The 23,581-nt window shown below is 45.0% G+C and overlaps 1 pseudogene; it reads right to left on the bottom strand.

The window, feature by feature from the left end:
- Positions 1-21,956: 21,956 nt before the first annotated feature.
- LOC110306135 (microtubule-associated protein 1 light chain 3 beta pseudogene) lies at positions 21,957-22,346 on the bottom strand (annotated as a pseudogene).
- Between the last annotated feature and the right edge of the window lie 1,235 nt (positions 22,347-23,581).

Genomic DNA, 23,581 nt, shown 5'->3' with positions numbered 1-23,581 from the left:
TGCTCCCCCTGCTGTTGCTGCTGCTCCCCCTGCTGCTGCTCCCCTGCTGTTGCTGCTGCTCCCCCTGCTGCTGCTGCTGCTGCTCCCCCTGCTGCTGCTACTCCCCTGCTGCTGCTGCTGCTGCTCCCCCTGCTGCTGCTGCTCCCCTGCTGCTGCTGCTTCCCCTGCTGCTCCCCCTGCTGCTGTTGCTCCCCTGCTGCTGCTGCTGTTTCCTGCTGTTGTATTGGCTGCTTTTGCTGTTTTGCTGGTTGGAGATATCGGTTGACACTACCTTTCCCCTCTAGCCTTCTTTCTCTCAATAAAGTAGCACAAAGCATACATTTATTATTTAATTTTAAAATTTGTTTCTATGTATAGGTATTTTCTTGCATGTATGTCTGTGTAGCATGTGTGTGCCTAGTGCCTTCAGAGGTCAGAATACAGCATTAGATCCCCTGGAATCAGAATTATAGGCAGTTACAAACTGCCTTGCAGATGCTGGGAATTGAACCTGGGTCTCCTACAAGATCAAGGAATGCTCTTAACCACTGAGCCATGTCCTGTTTCTTTTGAGACAGGGTCTCTTCATACCACTGGCTTGTCCTGAAACTCACTATGTAGACCAGGCTGGCTTCAAACTCACATACATCTGCCTGCCTCTGTCTCCGGAGTGATGGGGTTAAAAATGTGTACCACCACATCTGGCCAGCTCTCCAACTTCTCTCTGTCTTTTACAAAAGCATTTTGTTACTTTCTTGCTCTAGAAGATGCTTCAGATTCACGTTACCTATGGCCTGCTTCAGTCTTAGAATCAGCCATTTCTCCAAAGAGAATCATGGCTTTCTGAAGGATAGTAGCAGGTACCACTAGGAATTGCACTAGAAAGTGTCATGGTTACTGGCTTGTTTTTTGTTTGTTTTATTTAAGACAGGGTTTCTCTGTGTAGATCTAGTTGGCCTGGAACTCACTCTATAGACCAGGTTGGCCTTGGACTCAGAAATCCACCTGCCTCTGCCTTGTGGGCGCTGGGATTAAAGACATGTGCCACCACCACCCAGCTGCTGTTTTTTTTTTTTAATCTATCTCAGCATGCAAATGAAAATATGTTTTAGTAACCACTATACATAGGTGGGTCTGAAAGCATTTCTGCGCGTAACCATCCACACCTGTGTTGAGCTTGACCTGTGTTCATACTGGTCCATACTGATTCATCAACTCTAGTCCTTAACGTCATTCATCCTGGCCTTGTCACCTTGATGACCGAGAACCTCTACTCCAACACTAAGAATGTTCTCTCCCACCCCATGCTGCACAATTATTCCACTCCATTATACATGCATAGCAGTGTCTGTACCCACATAGGAAACAACTCCATCACCTCCAGTGGCCTGCCTGTGTCCTCTAGCCTCTACAGATGCTATTCACTCAGTAAATGTTTCCCCTTTGGTCAGTGCCCTGCCCTCAGCCCAGTCCCCTTCAGTGAAGTGGTTGCACATATTCATAGGAATTCTTTTTTTTTTTTTAGATTTATTTATTTTATTTTATTATATGTGAGTACACTGTAGCTGTCTTCAGACACTCCAGAAGAGGGCGTCAGATCTTATTACGGATGGTTGTGAGCCACCATGTGGTTGCTGGGATTTGAACTCAGGACCTTCGGAAGAACAGTCATGCTCTTAACCACTGAGCCATCTCACCAGCCCTCATAGGAATTCTTTTGTTGCAATCCGAATCTCTTCATAGGATCCTCTAAGTTCTAAATGTTTCTTTAAATTTTTCTAAAGAGTTAATTTTAAGGTTGACTCTTCGTATCGTTGTATGAGTTTTGATAAGTACAATAATTAATTTTATCTGCCATTGCTGCATACAGAATACTCTTACAGCTCTAAAAGTCTGCTAGGCTTCATCCCTCCGCTGGAGCTCCTGGCATCTATTAGACATTCTAGCATCTCTATATTTTGTGGGTTTTTTTTTTTTCATACTGGCTTTTCTTATTTAGCAATGAGATTTTTAGCTTCTTCCTTCTTATGATTAAGTAGCTATTTTTTTATATTACTAAATATTCTTCTGTATAGCTCTTCCCTCTTTACTTCTTTGGACTCAACTAGATTGCTCCTGGGCTTTGTCAATGGCAGATGAAGCTTCTATGAACATTTGGCTACAGGTGTTAGTTCGAGGTGTTTGGCCAGGTCTGGGGGCCTGGTTTTTCCTGCTGATGTGCACCTTCATCTGTGCATAAGCAGCATCACGCACAGGCTTGTAGGCTTTTGTCTGTGATGGTCTGAGGCTTAGGCTACACTGTGAGACTGCCTTTCTGAGGTCCTCCTGCTTCTGTCTCAAAGGGTTAGGATTATAGGTGTGCCACCATGCCTGGCTTACAGATTTTCCATATTCTTTTCTGAGGGTCACAGGAAGCTATCTTCTGGCTCAGAGACTATGTGATAGCTATTTTTGCAAACTTGATATAAGCTAGAGTCACCTAGGAAGAGAGGGACTCAATCAAGGACATACCTCTCTGTAAAATGGCCTGCAGGGACATTTTTTTAGTGATTGAGACCCTGGGAGAGCCTACCCTACTCCAGGTGGTGCCAACTCTGGCCAAATACTGCTAAGTGGTATAAGAAAATAGCCCATGTGACACAAGCCTTTAATCCAGCACTCGGGAGGCAGAGGCAGGCAGATCTGTGAGTTCGAGGCCAGTCTGGTCTACAGAGTGAGTTCCAGGACAGCCATGACCTCACAGAGAAATCCTGTCTTGAAATTATTACAGACACTAGAAGAGGACATTAGATGCCCTGGAACTACAGTGACATGCACCTTTGACCTACCTCATGTGGACACTGGGAATCGAACTCTGGTTGTTTGTAAGAATAGTTCATGCTTGTAACCCTGGAGCCAGCTCTCCAAGGCCAGCACTAGATCCTTTACTTATTTGCCTAGGGCCATGACATCATGTCTATCCTTCCACATCTAGTCAGTCACGTAGTCTGGATTCACCTATGCCTCCACCTCCTCTATCCCGTTATCACAGATGCCCCTTAGGAAGTCTCTCCACTCTCCTGCTCACTGAAATTGGTGCTTCAGATACAACAGCCAATCTCATATTTCTGGGTCTTTGCATGGGCTGTTTCCCTGAGAGAACCTGCCCCTCATCTCATTAACTCCCAGGAAATTAAAATGTATCTTCCAGAACTTGGAAGCCAGTAGTGTTTTCCTTACCCTGTCTACACTCTTGTTACTCAAAAGGTGGCCCACTGTCCTCGGAGCTGTTGGAAATGCAGAGTTTCCAGCCTCACATCAGACTTGTCCTGTTGGTATTGTACCTTATCAATCAATCAATCAATTAATTAGAATGGCTCTCCTGTATTCCAGTCTGGCCCTGAGCTCACTGGAGCTAAGCATGACTATGAATCCTTGATCCTCCTGCTTCTGCCTCCCAAGGGCTAGGAGAATGGGGTGTGCCCCTGGACTGAGCTCAGGACCTTCATTTTAAAAGATCCCCCAAGAGATTCCTGTGCAGTTCAAGTTTGGGAGACACCATTTCCACTGTAAGATGGACAAGGTGTTTTGCAGCTCACCTCTGTGCGCTCTAGACTGTTGCCGAGTTCAGGATCATGGTGCATGCTAAGGGCTGTGTCAGCCGGAACAGAGTTCATGTGCTCTGCCCCAGGGTTCATCAGTCTTGGAGCTAGGGCCAAGAACAAGGAGAAAAGTCACAGTGGGGACTCCTTCCTCCCTTCCTTCTCCTTCACCTCCTACCCCAGCTGCCTTTGGGGTTTGCTCTCTTTTGTTCATTTTGTATTTTATTTTGTGAGATACTTAGGCGTTCTCTCTCCTTCCCTCTCTCCTCTTTCCCCCCCTGGGACAGGGTTTCTCTGTATAGCTCTGACTGGCCTTGAACTCATAGCGTTCCACCACCACCAGGCTTGAATCCTGAGGCTTGAGGTCTCATTAGTGGAACAGGCTGGCCTTAGAGTCACGGACACTCACCTGTATCTGCTTCCCAAATTCTGGGATCAAGGGTGCGTGCCACCACACCTGGTGGTGTTTTGTTTTGTTTGTCGAAGTCTCTGTTAGTCCAGGTGATTTTAAACTATCTGATGGCCTCAGCTTTCTGAGTACTCAAATTACAGGCATGCTTCAACCAAGTCTGTCTCAGGGAGGTTCTTTAAAAATCCTATTTTTGCTGGGCAGTGATGGTGCATGCCTTTAATCCCAGCACTTGGGAGGCAGAGGCAGGCAGATTTCTGAGTTCGAGGCCAGCCTGGTCTACAGAGTGAGTTCCAGGACAGCCAGGGCTACACAGAAAAACCCTGTCTCAAAAACAAAAAACAAACAAACAAATGAATAAAAAGAATAATTAACAATAAAAAAGTAATTTTGACAAGAAAATAAAAGTTTTCAATATCAACTAACTTTAGAAGCCACAGTCTAACACTACTTAAGCTACTGCTTTTAGTGGTAACATTAATATAGAAACATTAATATACTAGAAACATTAATAACTAGAAACATTAATATAGAGGCCTGTCAGTATGTTTAATAGTTTCCTGCATACAGTTCCATACCATTTGATTTTATAAATGTATGGCATAATGTCTTAATTTTTTAAATTAAAAAATGCATTTCTTTATTCTTTTCCATGGTGGTATTATTGGGAGTTTTGTTTTGTTGGAACCAGGATCTCATGCTCTGGAACTCGCTCTAAGCCCAAGCTGGTCTCTAAGTTGCCACAGTCCTCAGCCTCAGCTGGGGAGGCCACAAGCATCAGGTCCCCTGCAGCTGGAGTTAGAGATGGCTGTGAGCCTCCTGACATGGTTGCTGGGAGCTGAGCTCCAGTCTTACTGGGATTTTAATTTTTTTTAAAAAAGGGAGGATGGGACAGGGGGAGTCATTTCTATCACATGCCATTTATACACAGAACACACACATACACAGGCATGCACACGCATGCACATACCTGTACAGTCACAGTTGCAGTTAGTTGGGAGCATGGAACAGGGAATGAAAGTCAGTTTAGGAACTTCCTGAAAGGTCATGAGACAACTTACCCCTCTGGAAGGGAGAGGATAACATTTCTCAGATAACAGGGTGGAACCGACCTGTGGGTGGGGACACATTCTGCAGGACGGACTGTGGCCCACTGTCAGACAAGGGAAGTCCTTGTTACCTCATTCCCTAAAGACCAATCAGTTTAAAGGGTGCACTGTTCCGCCAATCATATTGTACCTAGTTGCTGATGCTCTATTCTGCCCCTGGAAACCACATAAAAACTTGCCGAATGGTTGCTGGTGGTTGCCACCTCTCCTTTGGGTCTGGGATGACCCCCAGTGCACTGGAACAATAAATTCCTCTTGCTTTTTGCATTAATTCCGGCTCCATGTGGTTCACTCAGGGGTCCTCCCTAAGCCGGAGTCTCATAGGAAGGGAGAGAGAGGGACTATCACTAAAAGCCTACAACTAGGCATGGTGGTACATGGAGTGCCTTTAATCTTGGCACTCCAGAGACAAAAGCAGGGGGTCTCTGTGGGTTTCAGGCCGGCACAGTGAGACCCAGTCTCAACCAAAACAAAGAAAAACTAAGTTATACATACCCCAATCCAAATTAGGCGAGCTGTGTGACACTTCCTGTGGAGATGTGAACAAACTACCACTCGCCTCGGAAAAGGAACCGATGACAGACCAAAACAAGGATATCACCGTAGTCTGGCGTGGTGAACCAATGAGTCTGTTTTTGGTTTTTCGAGACAGGGTTTCTCTGTGTAGCCCTGGCTGTCCTGGAACTCACTCTATAGACTAGACCAGGCTGGCCTGGAACTCAGAAATCCACCTGCCTCTGCCTCCCAAATGCTGGGATTAAATGCACCAACACTGCCTGGCTTTAATCTCATTTTGTTCTTCACTATACAACACTTCCCATGGTTCTAAGTTTTGGAGACTCCAGGAAGGGCAAATCAGCAGGTTTTTACGTTTCCTTGTATTCTGCCAAGCATGAGAAACAGCAAGACACTGTCTCTATCTCATGCTCTCATACAAGCAAATTCCCACTGAACAGTCTTCTCAGCCTAAGACATTTTTATTATATATAATAGTGGCTACAGAAACTCTGGCAACCTGTTGACACCCCAACGCCCACCACATTTTTTTCAGGTAACTCTCACAGGTGCAAACTCTGTTCTAAACTTTCAGCCCTTTAAAGTGCACCTCTAGACTCACATGGGCCACACTTACTTGCCACATATACCACACAGAGGAAGACAGCCTCACTGGAACCCCCCCCCCCCATTGTGTTTTATAAAAAGAAAAAGAAGACAGGGATATGTTTGGTGGAGGAGTGGTATAGTGGGGGAAGGGATACCTCAGCATGGGCCCCCCCACCGAGGCACCCCTTTTCCCCCTGAGGTACCAGCTACAGTATAGTATGGAATAGTTTATTTAGATCATGGGAAGGGGGAGCTGAGGGAATAGAGGCAGAGAGAGACAGAGAGAGGGAGAGGGAGAGGGAGAGGGAGAGGGAGAGGGAGAGGGAGAGGGAGAGGGAGAGGGAGAGGGAGAGGGAGAGGGAGAGGGAGAGGGAGAGGGAGAGGGAGAGGGAGAGGGAGAGGGAGAGGGAGAGAGACAGACTGGCCATGAGCAAGTGGAAGGGAATGGGGAAGAGGGTAAGGGAGCAAGAGAAGAGAAGACTTCGGGGAGCAAGCAGCCCCTTTTATAGTGAATCAGGCACACATGGTGGTTGCCAGGTAACTGTGGGGCAGAGCCTAGACTAAATGCCAACACCCCCCACTCCCAGTCGCCAAACCCAGGCCTCCCTCTGGGTAAAGCACTTAGCCACCTTTGTGGCTAAGTATGCATCTCCTGTAGGGGGGCATGCAAATGCTGACATAGCAGGAAGGCACACTATCCCACAGCGCCTAGGGATAGGGTAGCCATTTCATGATTTTCCGTGGCAGGCTTGTGTACTGTACTAATAACCAGGACTGTGAAACCACACCTCTACAACTCATCTTTGGGTCTGTTAGTCCCTGTTTAGGAGCTGTCTTAGTTAGGGTTTTACTGCTGTGAACAGACACCATGACCAAGGCAAGTCTTATATTAAAAAAAAAAACAACATTTAATTGGGGCTGGCTTACAGGTTCAGAGGTTCAGTCCATTATCATCAAGGTGGGAGCATGGCAGCATCCAGGCAGGCATGGCACAGGCAGAGCTGAGAGTTTTATGTCTTCATCCAAAGGCTGCTAGTGGAAGACTGACTTCCCAGGGGACTAGGGTGAGGGTCTTAAGCCCACACCCACAGTGACACACCTATGCCAACCTCCAGATGGTGCCACTCCCTGGTCTGAGAATATACAAACCATCACAGGAGCCAAATATGGGTGACACTATTCCCATTCACTTCAGATAGAGAACTGATGACAAGTGTGGATTCCACCAAAGTCCAGCTCCGTGAACTAGTGAGGTTTACGGGGGACTATTTACGTACAGGACTATGAATGAATGGTTACTTATAGGAGCAGGAATGACTCAAAGAGCTGCATCACCAAAACCCCCCAAAGATGGATGTCTTAGGGATTTACTGCTGTGAACAGACACCATGACCAAGTCAACTCTTATAAGGACATTTAATTGGGGCTGGCTTACAGGTTCAGAGGTTCAGTCCATTATCATCAAGGAGGGAACATGGCAGCATTCAGGCAGGCATGGTGCAGGAGGAGCTCAGAGTTCTACATCTTCATCAGAAGGCTGCTAGCAGAATACTGGCTTCTAAGCAACTAGGATGAGGGTATTAAAGCCCACACCCACAGTGACACACCTACTCAACAGGGCCACACCTTCTAATCCTGCCATTCCCTGAGCCAAGCATATACAAACCATCACAATGGGTGACAGCTCATAAAAGCTGGAACCCTGGAGCACAATGTATAACCTGGAGGCAGCTTTACAGGTTTGGAGAGTGTCCTTGTAGGTAGACCAGTTGTTCTGAGCCTGGTAGACCAGTTGTTCTGAGCCTCTCCCAGGCAGCTCAGATTGTCTTTGTTTCCTTGAGGCTGCTCAGATGGTCTCTTCTTTTTTTCCAGGCAATTGTGCTAGGAGAGGGAGGTACCTAGCAAACCTGGTCAGCTTTAAGGACTGAAGCTGTTTGTGTTGTTTGCTTCTGGAGTTTAAGCTTAAGCTCTCCTACAAGATGGACTATTTCATCTCCCTTTAGACATCTTGCTGTTTGGCCTTCTGTAAATATCCCATGTCTTAATGAGAATCCCCCGTAGAAGGAAGGTTTTTATGTCAGAAGAACCAACTATACAACAGATGTCTGGGGGAGCTTGGTTTACTTCCAGGTCAGAAAAGGAATCAGAAGATCAAAAGCAGCTTGTGGAGACCTACCTAGTCAGGCAAGGATGGGGAGAGTCCACAGAGCAGGAAGATGGTTGGCGATTGAGGTGAAGGAATGGCCTTCCTCCTCCAGTGACCCCCTCAGCCCCTCTGATCTGGGAAAGGGGAAGCCTGTGACACCTAAGCACAGGTCTGGGGCTGCCAGATGCTCCAGGCAGCTGAGTTGAAAGTGGCTCCCACCTGGGGAGCTGACCCTGTTACTGCTGGGTTTTCTGTCAGTATGCAGCAGTAATTCATGCTTTATTCTGCCAGCTGCTTGCTGGTTTGAATAAGAATGGCCTCCATAAGCACCCAAGGAGCTGAAGGGGTCTGCAACCCTATAGGTGGAACAACAATACGAACTAACCAGTACCCCGGAGCTCGTGTCTCTAGTTGCATATGGAGCAGAGGATGGCCTAGTTGGCCATCATTGAGAAGAGAGGCCCCTTGGTATTGAAAACTTTATATGCCCCAGTACAGGGGAATGCCAGGGCCAAGAAGCAGGAGTGGGTGGATAGGGGAGCAGGGCGGAGGGAGGGTATAGGGAACTTTCGGGATAGCATTTGAAATGTATATAAAGAAAATATCTAATAAAAAATAAATACATTTAAAAAATTAAAAAAAAAAAGGCCTCCATAGACTCATAATGTGAATGCTTAGGAAATGGCATTAGGAGGCGTGGCCTTGTTGGAGTAGGTGTGGTCTTTTGGGAGGAAGAGTATCATTAGGGGTGGGCTTTGGGGTTTCACATGCCCAAGCCAGACTTGGTGGCACTTTCTTCCTGCTACTTACAGATCCAATGAGTCTGTCTGAATGCTCTCATGCTTTCTGCTATGATGACATAATGGTCTAAACCAATGAACTGTACACCAGCCCCAATGCATTATTTTGCTTTGTTTTTGTTTTAAATAAGAGTTGTTGTGGTCATAGTCTCTTCACAGCAATAAAAACCTAAGACAGAACTTGGTACCAGGAACAGGGCATTGCTGTAACCGGCCTGACTATGCTTTTGTTTGGACGGATGTGGATTTAGGGATTTTGGATTAGAAAACCAGTTAAGTGCTTTAGTCAGGGTGGGGTTGGGGATGGAGAGTGTTAATGAGGCACGCCAGTAGGAACATGAAAGGTAGTGGTGCTGACAGTGATTGGAACTGCTGGGGCCTGGCTCAAGAGGCTCAGAGGAAAAGAATGTTAATATTAATTAATTAATTATTTAAGCCTAGAGATTGATCTTGGGATATTTTGGTGAATAATGTGGCTATCTTTTGCCATTTTTCAAAAAATCTGCCAGAGGCCAAATTGAAGAATTATGGATTAACAGCTTTGGCAGAGGAGAGTTCCAGATAGCCTAGTATCAACTGTATTGCTTGGTTATTAGTGTCGATACTTATGCAGACTTATAATGAATGAGCAAGGAAGAATGCAAAGTATACAGTTTGAGAAGAAAAGGAGCACCAGGAAGTGTAAACAGATTAAAGCAAAGCCTTATGCTTAAGTGGAATAAAGGAGGTGGTGACCTTAGGGTGAGACACCACCCAGCTAAGCTTCCATCTTGTAAAAAAGAATTAAAGAAAACCTGAGTTCCAGGCAGTGGTGGCGCATGCCTTCAATCCAGCACTTGAAGGCAAGGCACCTGGATCTCTGAATTTGAGGCCAGTCCAGTCTATGGAGTCAATTCCAGGCCAGCCAAGCTTAGACAGTGATGGAAACCAGAAAGCTGGTGAAAGATGTAACTGAACAAGGGGGAGACATGTTCCAACCCCAGCCAGCAGGAGAACTGGATAGCTTCTGCCACCCGATTCTGGCTTTAGAGTCAAGAACAGAAGAAAGGGGTTATGGGATCTCCTTCTGTACCTAAGGAAAGCTGCTGATGCCAGACATGTGCCAGAGCTGTCACTGCCTGGAGCCCCAGACAGGCTATGGTGTGAAGGTGAAGCCTGGATTCAGTGGAGACCCTGAGATGTTGGAGAGGTCAGAGTTGTGGGATCCCTGCTAAGGAAGCTGCAGGCTGGGTGTGGACCCAGCTCAAAAGGGCCAAGTATGTTGCAGCCAACAAAGCTGAAAGGAGTTGTAGATCTGAAGAGGCTTTGATGCTGGGAATTGAACTAGGGACCTCTGGAAGAGCAACAAGTGTTCTTAATCTAGGCTCCATCTCTCCATCTCCTTGAATTTGTCTAAAAAAAACCCAAAAAAAAACAAACAAACAAACAAAAAAAACAGAACTCTTTGCTTTGTTACAATTTAATATAAGATGGCCCGGCATTAAAGCTCAGTGGTATGACTCATGCCTATCATGCACGAGGCTCTGGGTTCAATTCCCAGTATGAAGTACATCCAACCAAGTGATGTGTGCCTGTAATCCCAGCACTCTAGTCCAAATCACCAGGATCAGGATGCAGGAGCCCAGCAAATGGCTGCATAATAATTTGAGGCTAGCATAGTCTGCATGAGATACCGTCTCAAACAAACAAACAAATCGGAAGTAGAATAGGCTATATCTTGATTTTTTTTTTAAATGGTGCTTTGTAGTTTTTCTTCTACTTGGAGCTGGGATTAAAGAAAAGATATGGTGGCCGGGCAGTGGTGGCGCATGCCTTGGATCCCAGCACTTGGGAGGCAGAAGCAGGCGAATTTCTGAGTTCGAGGCTAGCCTGGTCTACAGAGTGAGTTCCAGGACAGCCAGAGCTACACAGAGAAATCCTGGCTCCAAAAACAAACAAACAAGAAAAGAAAAAAGAAAAGAAATGGTGGCTGTGATGGTTTGTATATCCTTGGACCAGGGAGTGGCACCATCTGAAGGTGTGGCCTTGTTGGAATAGGTGTGACCTGGTTGGAATGGGTGTGTCACTGTGGATGTGGGTATAAGATCCTCACCCTAGTTGCCTGGAAGTCAGTCTTCCACTAGCAGCCTTTGGATGAAGACATAGAACTCTCAGCTCCTCCTGTGCCATGCCTGCCTGGATACTGCCATGCTCCCACCTTGATGATAATGGACTGAACCTCTGAACCTGTAAGCCAGCCCCAATTAAATGTTGTTTTTTTTTTTTTATAAGACTTGCCTTGGTCATAGTGTCTGTTCACAGCAGTAAAACCCTAACTAATACAGAAGTTGGTACCAGGAGTGGGGTATTGCTGTGATAGGCCTGACCGTGCTTTTATTTGAAAGAATGTGGATTTTGGGACTTTGGATTTGGAAAGCAGTGGAATGCTTTAAATGGGGCTTAATGGGTCATCCTAGTAGGAATATGGAAGACTTTATTGCTGGGAATAATTTGAACTGTGTTGACCTGGCCCAAGAGATTTCAAAGGAGAAGAATTTCAGAATGTGGCATAAAGACTGGTTTTGTGGTATTTTGGTGAAGAATGTGGCTACTTTTTGCTCTTGTCTGAAAAGTTTGCCTGAGGCTAAGGTGAAGAGACTTGGATTAATTGCATTGACAAAAGAAGTTTCAAAAAAGCCCAGCAGAGACTTTGTTCTCTGGTTAAGTCTTATGAAGAAAAGTTTGAACAAGCATAGCAAGCTTAGAAAGGAAAAATATAAAATATATGGTTTGAGTATTAAAGGAGTACCAGGAAGTGAAATGGAACAAATTCCTGTGTTCTAGGAGATAACAGATTAAGGGAGTGGGACCTTGGGGCAAGATCCTACCCAGCTAAATTAAATCCAGGCATGGTAGTACACACCTTTAATCTCAGGAGACAGGCATGCTGATCTCTGCATTCAAGGTCAATCTACAGAGCACAAACCAGGATAGCCAAGCTTAGGCAGTGAAGGATTTAGAAAACATAAAGCTAGTGATAATGTAATAGTACAAGGGGATCATGTTCTAGTTCCTGTAACCAGCAGAACTCGGCAGCTTCAGCCATGTGCCTCTGGCTCTAGAGTTAAGAATGGAAGGAACTACTGGGAAAATTGATGCTGGTTAGCTGGAGCTAAGGAATTAGCAGTGATTAAGAAGAGGCCAGCATCACTGAGGTGACATCTTCTGGAAATTGTTTGCTGGGAGCACAAAGAAGCTGTGTTTCAGAGATAACCAAGGTTTTACCTCATGCTGCGGCTGGACTTGGTAATGTGTAAGAGTCACTCAGGTGGTACTGCTTGCGAAGGAATGAAGGGATAATGGAGAGAAGCTGAGGCTTAGCACTGTGAGAGTCCAGGGAAGGCCATTGGAGAAGGTGAAGCCTCAGCTGTAGTTGATGGCTTAGGACTGAAGGGGTCATGCAAAGGATTTGAGGCTTGGAACCCTGAAGAGAGCCTATGAGAGGCTATTGGTGAAGCCTAGTTGGTGTGGAATACCCCAGTGTATTGGAGATGTCAGTACCATGGAGTGATCACCAAGAACAGCAGCCGTAGTGGAGTGGATCAACCTGAGCTTAGAGTGCTACAGAGGGCAGAGCTGGAAAAGTGATGCCAGCTCTTAGGAGGAGTCCAAAAGATCAAGTGGAATCCCAGACACTGAAACAAGAAGCTGTAACATTGAAATTGCCTTGGAGACTCAAAGGTGTTAGGGAGTGGAACCAGCCTAGGAGAAAGCAGTTTGTTGCAGTCAACAAAGATGATAAAGGAGTGGAGATCTGAAGACCACTTTGACATCAGCCATGGAGATGGAGTTTGCACAGCTGGTTTCCTGCCTTGCTCTGGAGATTACAGTTAATTAAGTTGGATGAATCTCAGAAGAGACCTTGAACTTTGGACTTTTAACATTGTTGTGACTGCTATAGACTATGAGGACTTTGAAAGTTGGACTAAATGCATTTTGCATTATGCTATGTTTAAGTGTGGCCCCCATAGACTCATGTGTTTGAACAAGTCTATGGGGACCAGGGAGTGGAATGTGATGGTTTGTATATCCTTGGACCAGGGAGTGGCACCATCTGAAGGTGTGGCCTTGTTGGAATAGGTGTGACCTGGTTGGAATGGGTGTGTCACTGTGGATGTGGGTATAAGATCCTCACCCTAGTTGCCTGGAAGTCAGTCTTCCACTAGCAGCCTTTGGATGAAGACATAGAACTCTCAGCTCCTCCTGTGCCATGCCTGCCTGGATACTGCCATGCTCCCACGTTGATGATAATGGACTGAACCTCTGAACCTGTAAGCCAGCCCCAATTAAATGTTGTTTTTTTAATAAGACTTGCCTTGGTCATAGTGTCTGTTCACAGCAGTAAAACCCTAACTAATACAGTGGCTAAGCCTGGTGGTGTCTGTGCGTAACCCCAGCACTCTGGAGACAGGCAGGAAGATGAGCTGGTCAGTCAGTCCTGGTTACACAGCAAATTTGAGGCCAGCCTGAGCCACACAAAATCCTGTCTTATAAACCAAGTAGGCAAAGCAAAGAACCTAAAAGTGTCGCACAAGGAAAACAATGAGCGTAAAAGCAGCGGGCTAGTGCCCTGAGCCTCTCCCATGCACACGCACTGGTAAAGGAAGCATGAGGTTTGCGCTCACCGAGAAGCTGGATTTGGAAGCAGGGCCAGCCCTCCCTGCCCCACAATTTCAGACCTACGTATGTTTGTCCCAAAATGTCCTTCAAGGCCCTTTCTGAGGATGCCCCCCCCACCCCTCAATTTGTGGCAGGGAGAACAGAACAGGCTGAGAGTGAAAACACTGCCCTCCCCAGAACACCAGAGAAGGCAAACCATCTTCAGTAGCCATGGCATAGCGCTGCCGCAGTGGAGAGAGAGCTTATTACTGAAAGAGTTTGAGGGCTGACAGGCTCAGAGGCAGAGTGCTTGGCCTGGATGTGTGAGGTCCTGGTTTCAAGCTCCACATCACAAAAACAGAATGAATCGAGATGAAATCAAACCAAGCCCCAAAGTCTAACATCTGGCTGCACTTTCTCCAGTAATAGAGAGAGAGTAATAGAAGAGAGTAATAGGAGAGAGTAATAGAAGAGTAATAGGAGAGAGTAATAGAAAAGTGCTGATCCCCAAGAAAAAAAACTCACAAAACTGACCAATTGCTTACAGGAGGGGGTAAAAAAGAGCCTTAGAAAACAAAATTTATATTTTTTAAATATAAATTTAATGAAGTTTAGAGCAATGATGTTCTTCCTTTAATTTTTTTTTTTTGTCCAATAGAAACAAGTTACTGTCTCATGTTTGTTCAAACACCAAAACCCTTGGAAGCTCTGAACATGCATACTTCACTTCTGCCAATGACCTGAGGCCTGGCAGGCTCTTTTTTTGTTGTTGTTTTGTTTTTTTGTTTTGTTTTGGTTTTTTTCAGACAGGGTTTCTCTGGCTGTCCTGGAACTTGGGAGGCAGAGGCAGGCGAATTTGTAGACCAGGCTGGCCTTGAACTCAGAAATCTGCTTGCCTCTGCCTCCCAAGTGCTGGGATTAAAGGCGTGCACCACCATGCCGGGCTGTGGCAGGCTCTTTAGGAGTCATCTTGGACTTGCTGCAGTCAGGTCCCTGGTGTCAGACACACAGAATCAGACTCTGCTCTGAGTCCTCCAGGTACCGTAGGCAGACTGTGCCTGTCACTTTACTTCTTCACTCCCTCTGTCCTTCTTTATCTATGGACTTTTGTTTTTATCTGGACACAGCGCTCTCTCTGCTCTTTGCACTGGCTGTTTCACATCATGTGCCGTCAGTACGATCCTGACTTTCTGTCAGAGTTTTCTCCCCCAGACTTTCCAACTTAGCTCTTTTCTGGTAGAAAAAGTTTCATCTATATGTACTTTTAAAGAATGGCTGGCTTTACACAATTTGTATAATCCTATATACTTCCTTGAGGAAGGAAGGGTCCTGGACCCTTCTAATTTCCAGTTGCAGTTCTGACAGATTTTATTGTGAGTCTGATGTATCACTGTCAGGATCTTCATTTTAACAAAGGGTCTTGCTATCCTGCCCAGGTTAGCCTTGAACTCCCAGATTCCTGCGGTTACAGGCACACAGCACTGTGGCACTGCTCAGCAGCCTGATTTAGTTATAATGTTTCGTATTCCCTGTAGCTTTTTTTTTCCTGGCTGCCTTTGTCACTATTTTGGAGCTCATCCTCCCCCTACCCCACCCTGTTTATAGAGAGGATGCAGAGAGAATCCCTGTCCCTGCTTGCCTTCAAATGTCTTCTTTTGCCTCTTGGCACTATGGCTGGAGATGGAATTTTCATTCAGACTCATTTTGTCTGTACAAAAGTTTATGAGACTGGTTAAAACTAGGGATTTGTCTAAAAGATGAGTGAAATGAATGGATTTTCTTTCATGGGCAGGAGGGCAGGGAGAAGACAAAGGGGGGATCACACGGTTTTGAAGGAGAGGATGGGGGGAGAGCTAGTGTTCCACAGGAGCTATATTGTGTTGTTTTACTGATGCTTGGGGTGGGGGGTGTGCTGGGGAGATGGCTCAGTGGGTAAGAGCAATGGCTGCTCTTCTGAAGGCTCACAGCCATCTGTACAGCTACAGTGTGCTCATATACATAAAATAAATCTTTAAAAAAACAATGCTTTTGGGGAAACAAGTTCTCAAATTACTACTACTCTTTGAACTAAAGCTGAATTCCTCATTCTTTTAAGCATGTGATAGACATAGTGACCTATTTCTAATGAACAGATCAAAGCAGAGGTAAAAGTGTATGACTGGGGACCAGGCTGCGTTCCTCTTGGAATACTGGCTAGTTTTATGTCAGTTTGACACAAGCCAAGTCATCTGAGAAGAGGGAACCTCAATTGAGAAATTGCCTCCATAAGATCAGGATGTAGGCAAGCCTGTAGGGCATTTCCTTGATTAGTGATTTGTGGAGAGCAGGAATCTGACATTGGGCCATGACAAGGAAGTAAGCTCAGGCAGGAATCTAATTCTAGGCTAGAGCAAAGAAGTAGGCTTCAGGCATGAATCTTACTTTGTGCTAGGACAGGGAAGTAGGCTCAGATATCTTGGTTAGAAACTGTGATTGTGGGACTTTATTGCTTTGCTTGTTCCTTGATTATTTGTGTTTATTGTACAGCTTGACCTTATTACTTGCATGTAATTTAAATGGTATAAAAGCAGATTGGGAAAAATAATCCTGCCTCAGCCTCAGAACTGGTTGGGGTCATGCTACAATGTTGTTTAATTGTCTGTTTTCTTTTTAACCCTCACTCCTGCCCTGGAGAACCTGTTGACTGACTGAGCTGGCTTGGTCAGTGATTGACGTAGGAGGACCCAGACCATTGTGGATGGTGCCATCCCTGGGCTGGTGGTCCTGAGTTCTATAAGAAAGTAGCCAGGCAGTGGTGGCGCGTGACTTTAATTGCAGCACTTGGGAGGCAGAGGCAGGCAGAATTTCTGAGTTTGAGGCCAGCCTGGTCTACAGAGAAAGTTCCAGAACAGCCAGGGTTACACAGAGAAACCCTGTCTAGAAAAAAAAAAAAAAAAACACCAGAAAACAAAACAAGACAACAACAACAAAACAAAAAAGAAAGAAAAGTAGGCTGAGCAAGGCATGGGGACCAAGCCAGTAAGCAACCTGTTCATGGCCTGTTCATCAGCTCTGCTTCCAGGTTTCTGCTTTGCTTGAGTTCCTGCCTTAACTTCCTTTGGTGATGAACTGTGATGTGGAAGCATAAGCTGAATAAACCCTTTCTTCCCCTACTTGCTTGGTCATGATGTTTCTTGCCGCAACAGAAACCCTAACTAAGGCAAGTTGGTACCAGGACTGCAGTATTTGCTGTGAGAGACCTGACCATGTGTTTTAGTGAAGATTGTAAAGGACTTTGGAACTATGACTAGAAAAGCCATTGAGTGCTGAGACTTCAGTGGGATGTTCTGTTTGAGAGAAATGCAAATGAGAGAATACAAATGAGGCCTGGCTGTGAAGTTCAATGGGAAATATAAAGAATCTACTGGGGCCATTCATTTTGAGTTAGTTAAAGAGCCTGTGTTTCTGGTCAGCTGGGGTTGAAGAATTAATTATCTGTGATTAACAAAGTACCAGAACTACTTCAGTGAAACATTTGTTTTACTGAGATGCTCTGTGCTGGCCAGCTGGAGGTGAGAAATTAGCAGTGAGCAAGAAGATACCTGTATACCTGTCCAGGGCTACACAGAGAAACCTTGTCTCGAAAAACCAAAAAAAAAAAAAGAAGAAGAAGAAGAAGAAGAAGAAGAAGAAGAAGAAGAAGAAGAAGAAGAAGAAGAAGAAGAAGAAGAAGAAGAAGAAGATACCTGTATAACTGAGGTGAAATCTTCTGGGAAGAGTTTCCTGTAAGGACACAAAAGGTTTAAGAGACAGTCAAGGTTGTACCTCATGCTGGCAGCTGAACTCAGTAGTGTAAGAGTCACCTAGAGTATTGGTTTTGAAGACATGAAGGAGTCATGGAGACCAGCTGAGGCTTGGCACTGGGAGAGGCCACTGGTAAAGGTGTGGCCTCAGTGGCAGTTGAGGGCCCAGGACTAAAGGGGTCACATAGAGAAGTTGAGGCTTGGCACTAGGAAGAAAGCCTATGAGAGGTTATTGGTGAAAGTACAGCCCAGTTGTAGCAGAAGCTCTCAGCATTTCGGAGATGCTTTCGCTGTCGGATGACCACAAAGAACAGCAGCAGCAGTAGAGAGGAGCCTGCCCAGCTTAGAATATGAGCTGTGTGTGCTGCAGAGGGCAGAGCCAGAGAAGTGACCCTTTGGAGGAGTACAGAAGATCATGAGTGAATTCCAGATAGTAGACATTGAATTATTAACACTGTTGAATTTTGGTTTTGCTCTGTTCAGATTGGGACTATATATTAGTTCTTTCCTCTTGAAGTAAGGAAAGTATTTACCTCAATGTTGGTTTGTATAGGAGCCCACAGTGGAGACTTTGAACTTTTAAAAGAACTTTTGGATTTTTAAAGAGACTGGATATTTTGCTAGGCTGTGGTGGTGCACACCTTTAATCCCAGCACTCAGGAGGCAGAGGTAGGTGGATCTCTCTGAGTCAGCTGGCCAATCTGGTCTACAGAGCTAGCTCCAGGACAAGCTACACAAAGAAACCCCGACTTGAAAAAAACAAAACAAACAAAAAAGAGAGTGGACATTTTTCAAAGACTGAATTTTTAATGTGTTTGAATTTGTAAAGACTGTGGGGGGCAGGGAGGGTATAGGGGACTTTCGGGATAGCATTTGAAATGTAAATGAAGAAAATATCTAATAAAAATTAGAAAAAAAAGACTGTGGGACTTTTTAAGTTATTTGTGTTTTAGATGTGATAGTAAGAATTAACATGCCATCTTGAGGATAAATGTGAAAGGAAAGGTTCTAATTGAAAATTGATGTGTTGACAAGGGGTCAGTTGAACTAGGTAGTTTTATGTCAACTTGACAGAAGCTAAGTCATCTGAGAAGAGGGAACCTCAATTAAGATGTCTCCATAAGATCAGGCTGCAGACACACTGGTAGGGTATCTTCTTAATCAGTCAATTATGGGGGAGGGTCCAGCCCCATTGTAGGCGGTGTCATCTCTGGGCTGGTGGTCCTGGGTTCTATAAGAAAGCAGGCTGAGCAAGCCACGAGGAGCAAACAAGTGTGCAGCAACCCTTTACGACCTCTGCATTACCTCCTGGGTCTAGGGTTCCTGTCCTGCTTGAGTTCCTGTCCTGACTTCTTTTGATGAACTATACTGTGGAGGCATAAGCCGAATACACTCTGCTTTGGTTATGGTGCTTCATTGCAGCAATAGAAACCCTAAGACAAGAGGTCTGATGGTTTCCACTTTCTGTTTCTAGAAATGGTTGCTTTGAGGAAAGCCAGTGCCATGTAGAAGTCTGACTTTTAATTTTGAACTTTAAAACAAAATAAAGTATGTGTGTGTGTGTGTGTGTGTTTTGCTGGGATATTTGCACTTGAGTACAGTTGTTGTGGGGGCCAGAAGAGGGCATTGACTCTTGTAGAGCTGTAGTTAAAGATGATTGAAATCTTATACACTGTGGGTGCTGGGAGCCAAGCTCAAGTCCTTTTCAAGAGCAACACAGACTCAAACCTTGACCATCTCTCCAGCTCCACTGCCTGACTTTTCTTGAGACCGCCATGTCACTAGATAGGCCAATCCAGCCATGTGGTAAGACAGAACCAGACATGCTCAACCTGCATCTGTAGCCAACAATATCCAACTATATGGACGCAGTGCCAGCCAGACAAAGAAGTGGGAAAACTATCTTGGCTTGGACAGTTCGTCCCTGTGAAGATGTATCGCTCTGGTGTTGCTTCCTAGGTCATCCGTTGCTATCCTAGGCACTCTTGTTGATGTCTTATTTGTCTAAGCACAGAGATGACTAATCCATGCTGTGCCCTAACCAACATCTGACTCACGGAATCATAAGTATATGCTACAGTTTATATCTTGACTGTCATCCAAAGGCTTGTGCTTTGTTAGGCTTAGTACCTAACATGGCAATATTGGGAGTGGTTGGAATCCTTAAGAGACGGGGGCCTGTGGGAGATCTTAAGCTAACTGGGGGAGTATGCCCTTGATGTGAAAAAATGGGACTCTAGTCTCTCTCTCTCTCTCTTCCCTATTCCTATTTGTGAGGTGAACAGACCTCTACTCCCAACTGCTCCTGCCACGCACGGTATGTTATGCCACCACAGACATAAACAACAGAACCATTTGGTTATGGACTGAAACTTCAGAATGGTGAGCCAAACAGAACCTTTCCCGTGTTTAGTGTGATTTATCTCAGGCGTCTGTCACAGGTTATAAAGCAGCTTACATAGTACACTAAGTGGTTGTTACTTTATGCTGGTTTTTTTTTGGGGGGGGTATCTTTTATGTAGCAGTAAACAGCTGTAACATACACACAGTTCATAAATGTTTAACTTAAAACCTTTCAAAAGTTTTATTTAATTTTTATTTATTAGCATGTGCCTGCATATGCATGCATGCATGTGCATATTCTATGTTGTATATGAAGGTCAGAGGACAACTCTTGTATGTTGGTTCACTCTTTTCTCTCTTCCTTTCTTCTTTTATTTTTACATTCTCTGTCTCTCTGCCTCTGTCTCTCTGTCTATATCTGTCTGTTTCTCTCATCTCACCCTATAGCTCACAGTGCCTCAGCCTCAGAGTGCTGGAATCATAGGTATAAACCACGGCTGGCTTTCTCTATAGCTTCCTTAACTAGTGCAGTTATACCTGGGCTTAATGAAAATGTATTGAATAAATGCTTCCTGCTTCCTTTCTTCCCCCTTTCCTGATTATCCATTCACATTTCAACCCTAAAAGTACTGTAATGATGCTATTAATCAGCCAACTTCTACTTTTCTGTAGGCTAGGAAGAATAATGGCTTGGCAGGTCTCAGGTAAAGGGGAACTGGTTTCCTTTGACCTTACGTCCCTTGGAACAGCTCCCTTGAAGCTATTCAAGGTGAAGCAAAGCAGTGGCTTTATAAGATCCAAACTCTGATAGTAACTGCAAAGTTAACAGCTTCAGGACACTGTGTGGCTCTGGAAAAACAGCACTTAAACTACAATGCTATGAGGAATTTGGAGAGGGTGAAATCTTAGGGTACCAATGGGGTTATCTAGCCTTGGGCATGTTCTCCCTCTCATGAGACTCCTCCTTGTAAGTCTCTTCAACCAAAGCCTAAAGTGGGAAAACCTGAGATCATCAAAAGTGAGGTCTGGCAATACCTCACAATGTCAGGACCAAATGCACCACCACCAAATGCTTTAGATTCTTTAGAAAATGTGGGCTGACATTATGGAAAGAGTAGGTTACAAAATAGTCCGTACAGAGTGTTCCCTCTTTGAAACCTTATCCTGCCTCTCTGCATAGAACCAAGCTGGGGAAGGCTGTTTGCCAATGTGTTATCTGTGGTTATATGAGGGGGCAGGAAGAAATTATTCCCAGTGATTTTAATTTTCTTTCTGGTGTGTTTCCAGATTTTCTACAATGGACATCTATTACTTTTTATGAGCAAGAAATGAAACCTTTTAAAAAAGCAGGCAGTTTGACACATGGCCCTTGTCACACTTGGTAAGCATGCAAGTTATTTCTAGAGAGAAAAAGAACTCATCCATGAAGTTCTGTAAATGGAGACTGTAGGGTTGTAGAACAAATCACACATTCATTAGCTTAAACCATAATATCTCTCTCAGCACCATTGTCTTCCACACTCCTTCTAATGTGGCCCATTAAACCCTGCTTAAAGCCGGGTGTGATGGCTCACACCTTTAATCCCAGCACTTGGGAGGCAGAGGCAGGCAGATTTCTGAGTTCGAGGCCAGCCTGCTCTACAGAGTGAGTTCCAGGGCAGCCAGGGCTACACAGAAAAACCCTGTCTCAAAAAAACAAAAAAACAAAACCAACAACAACAAAAAACCTCCCTCACAGAATCTTTTGCTCAGAACCTCACAGGGTCCATCAAGGTGGTGGCCAGAATGTATTCACATCTGGATTTTCTTTTTCTTTTTCTTTTTCTTTTTTTTAGGATGCAAAAAAGTATTTTATTTTTAAACTTCTAAAGTTTGAACACAAAATAGCCTAGTTTAGACGAGTTTCCAAGCTGAGTGCACTTGCATGGAGCTCAGTTTCTGGCTGATGAACAGTTCCTAATACCCTATGTGGGTGCCTACGTTCTCATCTGTGGGTGGTGAGCTGTTCAGCGTCCGCTGGTAACATCCCTTTTTGCCTTGGTAAGGGCTTAACAACCACTAGGCGTTGTTGTAGTCTTACACAGCCATTGCTGTCCCGAATGTCTCCTGCGAGGCATAAACCATGTACAGGAAGCCGTCTTCATCTCTCTCACTCTTGGACACTTCGGAGATGGGCGTGGACACACTCACCATGCTGTGCCCATTCACCAGGAGGAAGAAGGCTTGGTTAGCATTGAGCTGCAAGCGCCATCTAATTATCTTGACAAGCTTGCTCATGTTCACGTGATCAGGTACCAGGAACTTGGTCTTGTCCAGGACAGGCATCTGCTTCTCCCCCTTGTATGGCTCTATAATCACTGGGATCTTGGTGGGGTGCTGCTCCCGGATGAGCCGGACATCTTCCCACTCTTTGTTCAAAGCTCCGGCGCTGCTTGAAGGTCTTCTTGGACGGCATGGCGTGCAGGGGTCCCTGAGTCAGACGACCTGGCTCTGGCGACAATCACTTCCCTTGTCCACATCTGGATTTCTATAGTATTTTGTTTTCTTTTTTGTGATAGTTTGAATAAGAATGCACCCCACTGGCTCAAATATTTGAATGCTTAGTCAACAGGAAATGACACTACTTGAGGAGGATGAGGAGGTGTGGCCTCACTGGAGTAAAAGTGGTTTTGTTAGAGTACCTGTGCTCTTTTTTGATTAAGTGTGGCCTTGATGGAGTAGGTTTGGCCTTTTGGAGTAAATGTGTCACTGAGGGTGGGGTTTGAGGTTTCAAAAACCTATGCCAGGCCCAGTGTGGCTCTCTCTTCCTGATGCCTGTGAATCTGGACATAGAACTCTTAGCTACTTCTCCAGCACCATGTCTGCCTCTTTGCTGCCATGATGATAATGGACTAAACCTCTGGAACTGTAAACAAGCCCCAGTTAAATTATATATCTGTGATGGTTTGTATATCCTTGGACCAGGGAGTGGCACCATCTGAAGGTGTGGCCTTGTTGGAATAGGTGTAACCTGTTTGGAATGGGTGTGTCACTGTGGGTGTGGGTATAAGATCCTCACCCTAGTTGCCTGGAAGTCAGTCTTCCACTAGCAGTCTTTGGATGAAGACATAGAACTCTTAGCTCTGCCTGCTCCATGCCTACCTGGATACTGCCATGCTCCCACCTTGATGATAATGGACTGAACCTCTGAACCTGTAAGCTAGCCCCAATTAAATGTTGTTTTTTATAAGACTTGCCTTGGTCATGGTGTCTGTTCACAGCAGTAAAACCTTGACTAATACAGAAGTTGGTACCAGGAGTGGAGTATTGCTGTGATAGGCCTGACCATGCTTTTATTTGAAAGAATGTGGATTTTGGGACTTTGGATTTAGAAAGCAGTGGAATGCTTTAAATGGGGCTTAATGGGTCATCCTAGTAGGAATATGGAAGACTTTGTTGCTGGGAGTAATTTGAACTGTGTTGACCTGGCCCAAGAGATTTCAAAGGAGAAGAATTTCAGAATGTGGCATAAAGACTGTTTTTGTGGTATTTTGGTGAAGAATGTGGCTACTTTTTACCCTTGTCTGAAAAGTTTGCCTGAGGCTAAGGTAAAGAGACTTGGATTAATTGCATTGACAAAAGAAGTTTCAAAGAAGCCCAGCAGAGACTTTGTTCTCTGGTTAAGTCTTATGAAGAAAAGTTTGAACAAGC

Source organism: Mus caroli, unplaced genomic scaffold (assembly GCF_978045245.1).
Source record: "Mus caroli unplaced genomic scaffold, Mus_caroli_1 scaffold_13, whole genome shotgun sequence".
Classification (NCBI taxonomy): domain Eukaryota; kingdom Metazoa; phylum Chordata; class Mammalia; order Rodentia; family Muridae; genus Mus; species Mus caroli.
This window is presented reverse-complemented; position numbering and strand designations above follow the sequence as displayed.